Source organism: Scyliorhinus canicula, chromosome 5, assembly GCF_902713615.1.
Source record: "Scyliorhinus canicula chromosome 5, sScyCan1.1, whole genome shotgun sequence".
In the NCBI taxonomy this organism is placed as follows: Eukaryota; Metazoa; Chordata; class Chondrichthyes; order Carcharhiniformes; family Scyliorhinidae; genus Scyliorhinus; species Scyliorhinus canicula.
This window is the reverse complement of record NC_052150.1, coordinates 26,634,906-26,648,121: the sequence shown is the minus strand read 5'-3', so window position 1 is coordinate 26,648,121 and position 13,216 is coordinate 26,634,906. Positions and strand designations below refer to the sequence as shown.

General features: G+C 49.7%; 1 protein-coding gene across 1 annotated transcript in view; it reads right to left on the bottom strand.

Moving 5' to 3' along the window:
• Positions 1–13,216, bottom strand: part of cep72 (centrosomal protein 72) — a 216,146-nt gene that overhangs the window by 133,527 nt on the left and 69,403 nt on the right. The window lies entirely within an intron of this gene.

Sequence of the window (13,216 nt, the reverse complement as noted above, 5' to 3'; positions counted from 1 at the left end):
GGGGAGGATGTGCAGACTCCGCACAGACAGTGACCCAAGCCGGAATCGAACCTGGGACCCTGGAGCTGTGAAGAGATTGTGCTATCCACAATGCTACCGTGCTGCCCCCAATAGTAATCTTGTCAGAAGTAGGCTTACATTAACACTGCAATTAAATTATAGTGAAAAGCCCCTAGTCGCTATATTCCAGTGCCTGTTCGGGTACACAGAGGGAGAATTCAGAATGCCCAAATTACCTGACAGCGCGCCTTCTGTCCGCGTCTTCTAGGCCTTAAACCTTTCCAGCATGGAGCCAATGATCTCTGCCACCTTCTCCGCTCTCCAGGATTGCTCCTGGGCCCAAACACACAGAGCCAGGTAACAGCAACACTTTTGCTGCCTGGGGCCTGCTAACACCACCACCGATTTTGTCTTTTCCTCAACTGCCAAACAGTCACACCCCCAAGAAACACACAGATAACTTGATACCCTCGAACCTTCTTAAGCTCCACCCATCTCCATGATGACATAGCTGTCCAGAGCTCACTAAATGCATCTAAATGAATTAAGAACATAAGAACATAAGAACTAGGAGTAGGCCATCTGGCCCCTCGAGCCTGCTCCGCCATTCAATGAGATCATGGCTGATCTTTTGTGGACTCAGCTCCACTTTCCGGCCCGAACACCATAACCCTTAATCCCTTTATTCTTCAAAAAACTATCTATCTTTACCTTAAAAACATGTAATGAAGGAGCCTCAACTGCTTCACTGGGCAAGGAATTCCATAAATTCACAACCCTTTGGGTGAAGAAGTTCCTCCTAAACTCAGTCCTAAATCTACTTCCCCTTATTTTGAGGCTATGTCCCCTAGTTCTGCTTTCACCCGCCAGTGGAAACAACCTGCCCGCATCTATCCTATCTATTCCCTTCATAATTTTAAATGTTTCTATAAGATCCCCCCTCATCCTTCTAAATTCCAATGAGTACAGTCCCAGTCTACTCAACCTCTCCTCATAATCCAACCCCTTCAGCTCTGGGATTAACCTAGTGAATCTCCTCTGCACACCCTCCAGTGCCAGTACGTCCTTTCTCAAGTAAGGTGACCAAAGCTGAACACAATACTCCAGGTGTGGCCTCACTAACACTTTATACAATTGCAACATAACCTCCCTAGTCTTAAATTGTAGATCTAACGCCCAAAACACCTCTCTCTGGGCTCCATTTCGAGTCTCCCGCCCTTAAAACCAGCTTCATCGCGTTGCTTGTCATTGGAACGGCGTTGGCGCATCATCGGAAGGTCCTCCCCACCTGTCCCACCCCCGATGGGCCAAGTTCACGATCACGCGGTTGGCATGTGGTCTGAGTGGTTGGGAACCAGGCGTGGCGACCACAGATTGATTCCCGTGCTGCCACAGTCGGCCGGTAGCCGTACCGCTGTCCAGGGGGGCTTCCGCGCGGTCTGGGGGGACTGGTGGGGGGTGGCCAGGAGTTGTCCTGTGGGGCCGTATTTGGCAGGTTGGTCACGCGCACGGCCGGCGCCATGTTGTACGGCATGACTGCCGTTGTAGGTTGTCGCCGTGCATATGAACGGCCACGGACCTGGCCATTCTCCAGTCGTTTTTGGTGCGGGAGCTTTACCCGGCGCCACTGCTAGCCCCTCACTGGTCCCAGAATCGGTGAGGGTTCGCTGCCGATTTTGGCGTCATAAAACACCAGTTCCCATACCGGCATCGGCAGTTAGCGGCAGAATCGGATAATCCAGCCCCTCTGCTAATTTATGATCTTACCTTTCTAGCTGTTAACCCCTTCGGTCAACATGACCCCAACCTTTTAAGTGTAATAATGTTGAAGCTGCTTTTGTTGCATTGATCCCATTTTCTACCATTAAACTTTTAGCATCCGCAACTAAAAATTACCCCTAAAATATTGCTATGAATCATGAACTAGATATTTATAGCACAGTAACAGCAAGGATAACTTTATATTTACATGCTATAATTTGTTAATCTCTTGTTTACATTCATGCCACAATTTGACGTGGCAAATGTCACAGGAGAATATGAAACAAGATACAATATTGACACTTCAGGTGAAATAATATTCAGTCAGCTCATTCTAGCGTGGAGCTGAATCAGGCAGACGATAGAAGTCTCAGGTTCAATTCTTTGCCTGTGTTGAATTGTTTTCAACAAGTATCTTCTTACTGATGTTGTTTAATGGGGAAATATTGATGCACTGATAATGCCAATGGACTAGGATTCCAGAGGCCCAGGCTAATGCTCTGGGGATGCAGATTCGAATCCCATTATGGGAGTTGGTGGAATGTAAAGTAATTAATAAAATCTGGAAACTAGTTGGAGAAACCATGGCAGCTATTATCGATGGTCATAAAAACCCATCTGGTTTACTAATGTCCCTTTAGGGAAGGAATTCCAGCATCCTCCTTGGTCTGGCTTCCATGTGACTCCAGACCCTCAGCAATGTGGTGGTTCCTTAACTGCCCCCTGCAAGCTGCTTAGTTCAAGGGCAATAAGGATAGGCAATAAATGCTGGCCATTCTGCACGGAGTCTGCACGTTCTCCCCGTGTCTGCGTGGGTTTCCTCCGGGTGCTCCGGTTTCCTCCCACAGTCCAAAGACATGCAGGTTAGGTGGATTGGCCATGCTAAATTGCCCTTAGTGACCAAAAAAAGTTAGGACGGGTTATTGGGGTAGGGTGGAAGTGAGGGCTTAAGTGGGTCGGTGCAGACTCGATGGGCCGAATGGCCTCCTTCTGCACTGTATGTTCTATGTTCATTCCAGCGAAGCCCATATCCCATCTACATTGCAGGGCTGAGAAAGGGAAATATCAGCTTGGCTCCACACTCATCAGAGCTGCCAACCTTCCCCAGCAGAAATCCGTATTCCAAATACCAAAAATCAGCATTTTGGCAGCAAAATCCAGATTATCATTTTTTTTTTTTTTTAAATGCCCACCAATCTGAAGTATAGCTTTACACCTTTATTGCACAAATCTAAAACACAAATGGGAAATGCAAATCCAATGCTTCATACATGTACATCATCATGAGTGGGTGTTTTCAAATTAAGTTTCAAACATTCAGTGAATCGAAGAATGAAGAATGTGAACAAAACATTCACCTTTTTACATGAAGTTCAAAATTGTCCTGAACGCTTGGTTAACTTAATTGAATTCTTACAAGAAACTGTATCTGGACAACAGGAATCCAGTGCATTTCTTTCTTTCAAAAAATATTTTCAAGTAACACTGACAGATTTGATGTTCAAATTAGGGTTTATGATCATAAAGGTAAAAGAGCACAAAGAAAAGAATGGCCACAAGAAGTAGAGAGCAGAAGGTATGGTTAAATAGATGCATGATGATTCAGGTTTACTGTTTCAGCATTTTTGTTTCATGCTCACAGCAAAAATTGCAGTTTCCACAAGGAAAACAAGGATTTATGAACAGAGTCCTGCTGAAACTTAATAATGTGCAATGTATTATCAGCTGCACTCCATCAGTATAGAAAGAGGGGAGTAGAGTTAAAATTTCAGATCAATGACCTTTCAATAATTCTGAAATGTCAACATTGCTCTCTCCCCATTGATGCTGCCTGACCTGAGTATTTCCAGCACTTTCTTTTCTTTAAATACATAGCAGTGATCTACAAAGATCAGTGGTAGAGCTAGTGTTGAGTCTACTTACTGTCATCTACCCTCCCTCGACGTGATTTTTTTACTCCCATTAAATTCCAGGCACCTCGATGCCTCAGAGATCGCACGAAGGTCAGGATCATTTGACAGTGTCAGGTGATGCTGACCTTTGCGCGGTCTCACACATGAGGTATCGAGGTACGTAATTGGTTTCCGTGGCGACATGGCACTGCGCAGTGGCCCCTGCCCCCTCCCCTCCCCGGGCACTAGCAGCACATGCGGCACACATGCACTGTTAGTGCGAGTGGTGGGGGGTGGGAGCACAGGGCCCTGTTTCCAAGGAAACCAGATAAAGTCTTTCCGGGGACAGTTTTTCTGTATTGCAACAAGAGAAAGCGTACATGGATAATCCATGCCAGTTGACAACTCTGACTCACTGTCATATGATACTTGCAGCTGAGTGCACATGTGGGGGACATTATGTGAAGAGATAATCAGGATCAAATATGGGCTCTGGGCAGCTCAGTACCTTGACGTCAATCCAAGATTAAACAAGTAAACATGCAAAACTGACACTTTGAGAAAAATGCTACAGGGCCATTAGTGTCTGAAATACCACACCCCTTATTCATTAGCTTCAGGAAATGAAGAGGGAAAAAATTTCTAAATCAAAGCACCACAAAAAAAATCACAACATAAATGCATGATAGAAATATGTTCAACAGAACTTAGCATTAGTCACAGCCCCGAGGCATCAAGACACAGAAATCTAAACTAGCAGAATCCACTATTAAACAATAAATGGACTGGATTGTGGTGAATGTATAATGCGTATAATTCACACTGTGTATCACTGTGTCCCTGTGGGCTCTGTCTGTGAGCCGTTGTGCGGCTCTGCCCACAGGGGGAGACGAGGAGCTTGTACAGATCTCCACCCTTGGCTCCGCCCATGGCTCCTCCCACTACCGGAAGTATAAAGTGCTGCGGTCTTGTGAGTCTGCCCTCAGTTCTTCTGGTCGCAGGCAGGCTCAGTTATAAGTCGATTAAAGCCACAGTTTGCTTCCACTCGTGTCTTGAGTGAATTGATGGTCGCATCAATTTAATCGACTTAAAAAACCACCAAGGAATCAGCCCTCAAACCTGATTGACTCGAACTCGACCCGCAGGTCGCAGGAGCGAAGGAAATCTTTTTACATTGGCTTCGGTGCTTCAAGGCCTACCTGGCTGCGTCGCCTACCTCCGCTGTTACTGAAGAGCAAAAACTCAATCTCCTACACGCACGGGTGAGCCATCGCATTTCTACTCAACTCGATAGTACCGACTCGTACACCGAAGCCCTCGCAATACTCGGCCGCCTATACGTGCGGCCTGTAAATGAAGTTTACGAGCGGCATATTTTCACTACCCGCCGCCAGCGCCCCGCGGAGTCGCTAGAGGACTACCTGCGCGGCCCAAAAGCTCTTGCACGGGAATGTAACTTACAGGCTGTAACTGCCTCCCAGCATATGGAACTCGCTGTCCGTGATGTGTATGTTGCAGGGGTCCAGACCAACTACGTGCGCCAGCGTCTCCTCGAAAAAGGGGCCCAGAACCTGGAGGACACAGTAATGCTAGCAACCTCACTGGAGGTCGCTTTCCAAAGTTTGAACTCATTCCCAGCCGACCACGCAACGCCATCGTGGACTCCCGACCAGAGACTGTCCCAGGCCTGCGCCGCGTGGCCACCCGCCCACCACAGAGCGCCATCGTGCCATTTCTGCAGTCATCCCCAATACCCACTATTGTTAGCACAGTCCGGCCCGCAACGTGACCTGCAGCAGCTGCAGTCGAAAAGGACATTTTGCAAAGGTATGCCTGTCTAAAACTAAAACCTCAAACTCTACCGCTATCCAGAGCAATCGTCCCTCCAACTCGCAGGCCCGCAGACCCCGCAATGTTGCAGCGTATCTGCCGACTACGCCTCGCACGACATGTGCGACTCATGGAGGCCGCCATCTTGGGCGCCATCTTCCTCATCGCCCGACACGTGCGATCAACGGGGGCCACCATGTTGGCCATCACACGATGTGCATATCGACGACTATGACCTCCGCGGACAGTCATCACGGGGCCACTCCAGCACCGCTGATCAAGCCACCGACTACCCGCAAGTCAAAGCAGTCACTTTGGACCAGTCGCGGCCAAAGCACCTCAAAAGCTCAATGATGTCCGTTCAGGTCAACAGATAGAAGCCTCTTCGACTCCGGGAGCACCGAGAGCTTCGTTCATCCAGACCTGGTAAGATGCTGTTCACTCCCTATCTTTCCAGCACGGCAAATTATCTCCCTCGCCTCGGGGTTGCACTCGGTCCAAATACAAGGGCGCACCGTTGCGACATGAACAATACAGGGCACCAACTACTCCAACTTCCAGTTATATGTATTCCCAGACCTCTGCGCCCCTCTCCTACTCGGGCTCGATTTTCAATGCAATCTTAGAAGCCTAACACTCAGCTTCGGCGGACCCCTACCCCCTCTCACTATATGCAGCTTAGCGACTCTAAAAATCGACCCCCCTCCACTCTTCGCTAATCTCACTGCTAACTGCAAACTCATAGCCACTCGCAGCAGGCGGTATGGCCTGCAGGACAGGGTATTTATTAGAGCCGAAATCCAGCAGCTCCTATGTGAGGGAGTCATAGAGGCCAGTAATAGCCCCTGGAGAGCTCAGGTGGTGGTCATCAAGACCGGGGAAAAGTTCCGGATGGTGGTTGATTACAGCCAGACCATTAACCGGTTCACGCACCTTGATGCGTACCCCCTCCCCCGGATTGCAGACATGGTCAACCAGATCGCCCAGTACCGCATCTTCGCCACGGTGGATCTGAAGTCTGCATACCACCAGCTCCCAATCCGCCTGGAGGACCGCCACTACACGGCGTTCGAGGCAGATGGCCACCTCTTCCATTTCCTCCGGGTCCCCTTTGGCGTCACGAATGGGGTCTCGGTGTTCCAACGAGCAATGGACCGAATGGTGGACCAGTATCGGCTGCGGGCCACGTTTCCGTACTTGGATAACGTCACCATCTGCGGCCATGACCAGCAGGACCACGACGCCAACCTCCACCGATTTCTCCAAACCGCCCAGAAACTCAACCTCACATACAACAAGGAGAAATGCGTTTTCCGCACAACCAGGCTAGCCATCCTCGGCTACGTCATGGAAAACGGGGTTCTGGGGCCTGACCCGGACCATATACGCCCCCTCTTATAACTCCCTCTCCCTCACTGTTCCAGGGCCCTCAAGAGGTGCCTTGGATTCTTCTCCTATTACACCCAGTGGGTCCCCCAGTATGCGGACAAAGCCCGCCCACTATTTAAGACCACACTCTTCCCACTGTCAGCTGAGGCCCGCCAGGCCTTCAACTGCATCAAGGAGGACATCGCCAAAGCCGCCATGCGGGCGGTGGATGAATCAGTCCCCTTTCAGGTGGAGAGCGACGCCTCAGAGGTCGCTCTCGCCGCCACTCTGAACCAGGAGACCAGTAGCTTTCTTCTCCCGAAACCTCTCCGCTTCGGAACTTCAACACTCCTCAGTCGAAAAAGAAGTTCAAGCCATTGTGGAAGCCGTACGGCACTGGAGGCACTACCTCGCAGGTAGGAGGTTTACCCTCATCACGTAGGAGGTTTACCCTCATCACCGACCAGAGATCGGTTGCCTTCATGTTCGACAACTCGTAACGGGGCAAAATAAAAAACGATAAAATCTTGAGGTGGAGGATCGAACTCTCCACTTATAATTATGATATCATATATCGGCCGGGGAAGCTCAACGAGCCCCCAGATGCCCTGTCCCGCGGCACATGCGCCAACGCGCAAGATGACCGATTACAGGCTATCCACAATGACCTCTGTCACCCAGGGGTCACCCGGCTCGCCCACGACATCAAGGCCCGCAATCTGCCTTTCTCCACCGAGGAGGTAATAGCCATCATCAGGAATTGCCCGATCTGCGCAGAGTGCAAACCGCACTTCTATAGACCAGACAAGGCCCACCTGGTAAAGGCTTCCCGGCCCTTTGAACAACTGAGCATCGATTTCAAAGGGCCCATTCCCTCGACCAACCGTAATGTGTACTTCTGCAACATCAGACGAATTCTCCCGCTTCCCGTTTGCTATCCCGTGCCCCGATATGACCTCCCATACAGACATCAGAGCCCTGCACAGTGTCTTCACTCTGTTCGGTTTCCCTAACTATGTCCACAGCAACAGGGGTTCGTCATTCATGAGTGACGAGCTGCATCAGTACCTGCTCGACAAGGGCATCGCCTCGAGCAGGCCTACCAGCTATAACCCCAGGGGGGAACGGGCAGGTGGAGAGGGAGAACGCGACGGTCTGGTAGACCGTCCTACTGACCCTACGGTCCAGGACTCTCCTGACCTCCCACTGGCAGGAGGTCCTCCCCGACGCGCTCCATGCAATTAGGTCCCTCCTGTGTACAGCTACTAATCAGACTCCTCATGAGTGATTATTTGTTTTCCCTAGGGGCACTACCACGGGGGCCTCGCTTCCATCTTGGTTGAGGACACTGGGCCCGGTTCTCCTCCGGAAGCACGTCTGGACACACAAAACAGACCCGCTGGTAGAGAGGGTACTACTACTACACTCAAACCCCCACTACGCCTTTATCAAACACCCCGACGGCCGGCAGAACACCGTTTCCCTCCAGGACCTGGCGCCTGCAGGATCCACCACCACCACCGCCGAGGTACGCCTCACAGTACACCCCACCTGACCCCCCACGCCCTGCGCCCCCACACCTACAGGTTTCCTGCATCCTCTTTCGCCCGTCGCACCGGTCAGGAACGAAGCTCTGAACGAACCACCCCCGGAGTCCACCCTCAGATCCACACCGGACATCAGCACACAGTCATCCGAAGCGGCTGCAGCCCCGGTGCTCCACCGATCCCAGCGGACAATTTGGACACCGGACCGACTCAATCTGTAGACCCGTCACCCCCGCCGGACTTGATTTTTTTTTTTTTACAGGGGGTGAACGTGGTGAATGTATAATGCGTATAATTCACACTGTGTATCACTGTGTCCCTGTGGGCTCCATCTGTGAGCCGATGCGTGGCTCTGCCCACAGGGGGAGACGAGGAGCTTGTACAGAGCTCCACCCTTGGCCCCGCCCATGGCTCTGCCCTTGGCTCCTCCCACTGCCGGAAGTATAACGTGCTGCGGTCTTGTGAGTCTGCCCTCAGTTCTTCTGGTCGCAGGCAGGCTCAGTTGTAAGTCGATTAAAGCCACAGTTTACTTCCACTCGTGTCTTGAATGAATTGATGGTCGCATTGATTTACGTGCGGCATATTTTCACTACCCGCCACGAGCGCCCCGCAGAGTCGCTAGAGGACTTCCTGCGCGACCTAAAAGCTCTTGCACGGGAATGTAACTTTCAGTCTGTAACTGCCTCCCAGCATATGTGAAGAGATAATCAGGATCAAATATGGGCTCTGGGTAGCTCAGTACCTTGACGTCAATCCAAGATTAAACAAGTAAACATGCAAAACTGACACTTTGAGAAAAATGCTACAGGGCCATTAGTGTCTGAAAAACCACACCCCTTATTCATTAGCTTCAGGAAATGAACAGGGAAGAAAGTTCTAAATCAAAGCACCACAAAAAAAAATCATAAATGCATGATAGAAATATGTTCAACAGAACTTGGCATTAGTCACAGCCCCGAGGCATCAAGACACAGAAATCTAAACTAGCAGAATCCACTATTAAAAAATAAATGCACTGGATTCTCCATTTCAGAGAGTAAATGCTGACGCCGGGGCAGAACCTAGTGAGTTGGTTCCAGAGCGAATCAGGGTATCCTATTGGGCTAGCACAGGCGCCACGTGGTGTTCCAATTAATATGGTGTGTGATTCACCGGGTCGGGATTGGCACTCGAGAGCCTGACAAGCTGCAGCGGAATATAGTCACTCTACTCCCCACACACTTGAAAAAAAAAATGAAAAATCGCTTATTGTCACGAGTAGGCTTCAAATGAAGTTACTGTGAAAAGCCCCTAGTCGCCACATTCCGGCGCCTGAAGCGGGTTATGTGAGGCGGGGTTTGGAGCGGGGAAGCTGCCTGGGGAGCAGGGCCGGGGCTCTGGCTGAAGTTTGTATTGAGCGAAGCCTCGGTGCTGAATTGTTTTGGGTTTGTCCCGGGCCCGGGGGCGCCTCATCCCGGGGCCGCACTGCCGAGCAACAGGCGGCCCCGCTGCTCCCCCGCTACTCCCCCTCTCTGCCCCGAACAGCCGCCCAGCCCGGGTGGAATTAAGGACCCCTCCCCCAGCCCCAGTGTGCCCCCCAGCCCCAGTGTGCCCCCTCTCGCCCCCCCATCCTGCACTCTCCACCCAGACCCAATGTGCCCCCCACCCCCAGTGTGCCCCCTCCCCCAGTATGCCCTCCACCCCCCCCCCCCCTCCCCAGTGTGCCCTCTACCCCACCCAGTGTGTGCCCTCCCCCCAGGGTGTCCATTCTGGTGCCCGGCTCCCTCCCTCTCCGCTATTTTTTAAAAACGGTTGCAGCTTTTTGTTTTACAAGTTCGGTGGGTGGGGGGGGGGACAGTTTTATTTAAACAAGTTCAGGGGGGGGGGGGTTTATTTGATTAAAATTTTACAGGAAAAAAATGCAGAACTTTGGACAGATGGAGACTGCATACTTTCCGACACCAGAAGGCTTCACCTTCATCCAACAGGTTCCATTGGAGGAGCGTGTACGAGGGCCAAAGGGACCCAAAACCATTTCCTCCATTTTTATCAGCAGCAAACAAGGTAAGAGAAAATGGTGGGTCGCGAAGGTCGGCCGGGCTGGGTCCCCAAGGTTGGCCGGTTGGTAAAAATGGGTCCCTGGAAAAAAAGTTTGAAGAACACTGGTCCAGCCAACTAAGCTAAACCGGCTCATAATGCTCTTAGGGGAAGAACCCAGCTTTTCCAGTCCCTCCATATAACTGAACCACTGTAGCTCCTGCCATTGACCAGAAAGGCGTCAGGAACAATTGCATTTGTGAACTCTGCCTGCACTGCAGCCACTGGCCCATGTGCAGAATCGCAGAACAATTGAACAAGTTGAAAAGACTTTGGGCAGGCAGTTCTTAGACAAACTGGTTCCCTGCTAGCCCCCTGCAGGGCTAAGAATATGTGGCCCTTTCACGTCAGTTGGTAGATAATGGGATTCTTAATCCCAGGGACAATGAGTGACAATTTGTTTTCTTAAACAATTTAATGAAAATTTTTTAATTATTGATCTTTTTTACCAATGGTGGAACTCCACAGTTAAGAATATATAGTTTTGGTTTCCAAGAATGGCTCTCGCTCAAACTAATTGGTTGCTGGGGCAAAAATATTTATTGTTGATATAGAATAAGGGGCTGGATTCTCCACACCCAGACTCCGAAATCGGAGCTGGGGCGGAGAATCCATTTCCCCGCACGGAATCGGGACCGGCACCGGTTCCCTGATTCTGCGGGCCTCGAAACGTGGCGTACCCTCCGCAGCACCTACCTGGGGCCATTGCTGGAGGCCCGCCACGCAATTCTTCGCCCCCGACCGGTGGAAGTCTCGACGGTGTGGACCACTCGTGGTCCGGCCGGTCGGGAAACTAGCGTGGCTAGTGACTCAGTCCGCGGCCGTCCTGGTCAGCAGCGGGCCGATCGCAGGGCGGGGCGGGGGGGGGGGGGGGCCTTATACACGGCTGGGAAATGTTTGGGCAGGCGGTCGGGCGCGAGGCCAATCGGGGGTTAGGGGGCAGGGGGGGGGATCTATTTTTACTGTCCAGCTCTGCGGTCTGAGTCCTCCTTGGAGCACGCGTGGCCGCTGGAGGCCGCTGCCGTGTGCATGTGCAGCCTCCAACCCAGAAATGCGGGGGCCGGATCTGCAGCAAAAGCTGCTAGATTTACACCGGGTCCCTGCTAGCCCCCAGCAGGGCTAGGAATATCTGGCCCTTTCACTACAGTTTTTCTGGCGTCAAAGTCCACAGTTTTTACAATGGCGTGGGGGCATAGTCCCAAAAACAGAAAATCCAGCCCAAGGTCTTTCGGCCCATCGAGTCTGCTCCGCTATTCAATCATGGTTGATATGTATCTCATCCCCATTCTCCTGCCTTCTCCACAAAATGCCTACTGCTCTCCAAATTATTGTAATTTTCTTTTACATTAACTGACGTTGATGATGTAAACGAGATAGTTATATAGGACAACAGCTTGCAAAAAAGAATGCATAATACAGCAACAGAAAGCAGAGCTGCACTTAAAGGTATCTCTTACTTTAAAACAGCCTTACACTGACGCTGAATGTGTGTATGTGCAAAAAGTGCTGCCTTGGTGTTGTGGCACTAATAGGCCCAGCCTAATTGAAGTCAATCATCCCTGATGCCGTTCTAGTCAATCTCTTACGCAACTTCTCCAAGGCCTTTGCACCATTCTTGAAGTGTGGTGTCCAGAATTGAACACAATACTTCAGCTGTGATCTGACATGGGTTTTATTGAGGTTTGGTATTAATTTTGTGCTTTTATCATCGTTTCCTCGTTTTATAAAGCCAATAATCCCCTTTGCTCTTTATAAAAAACAGCCTTCTCAACTTGCCCCGTCACCTTCAAAGTTTTGTGCATGTCCACCCAAGGTCTCGCTGTTCCAGTATGCCCTTGAAGATTTTGTTCACATTAGTCCCTTCATTCTCCTGACTAAAATGCATATTATTAATATTATTATTACTTTACACTTCTCGATGTTAAAAATGTTATCAAACGTATTACTTCCTGTTTTATCAGTGTCATTAAAGGTAAACTTTGCAAAATGGACACTGCCCTCATGGGTTTGGCAGTGTGTGAAACAATCAAATTTATTAATTTGGAACCAGTTAGAAATTTAGTTACTTTTAAATGTGATTAATACAGCAATACCAAGCTCAAAAGAGTAAAGTTCATAATGATCATTAACTTCACAAACACCATATAATCATTTATCCATTGGGACATTTTGTGTTAAACTGTATTGTGAACCTGCACTCAGGGGGTTTGCAGCAAAGAGCTATATAAATAAATCAATAGTTAATAGGCCCTGCGAAAATTACTATTCAAGTTTTAATATCAGCAATTGCTAATCGCTTTCATTTTTCTAGATATGGCTCTGCTTGTGCAAGCAGATTTATTAACCAATAGGATGAATATCATTTTCTTTAGCATATTTGAATACTTTTCTTTCCAATACATGCTACTCTATCCAATTTACAGCTATGTGTCTGAAAAATTTGGAGATCACAACACTTACTCTCCGATGGTCTTAAGTCAGAGTTTGAGCCGTTTTATACATCGTCTGAAAATCTATCATTTGATGCTTGGAATTTTGTTTAGAATCTAAAAAGACTTGCATTTATTCTTGGTCACTGGGTGTCCCAAAGTGTTTTCGAGCCAAATCTTCACCACTGTGGCGTGAATGTCAATGTTAGTGAGGTGTAGAAATGCTGCATTCCTGAGCACCCTGCCGAATCCACCGCCTGACTTGTCCTTCTTTCATGTTAATTTCACTTTTCCCTACCAGTCATTCATTTAA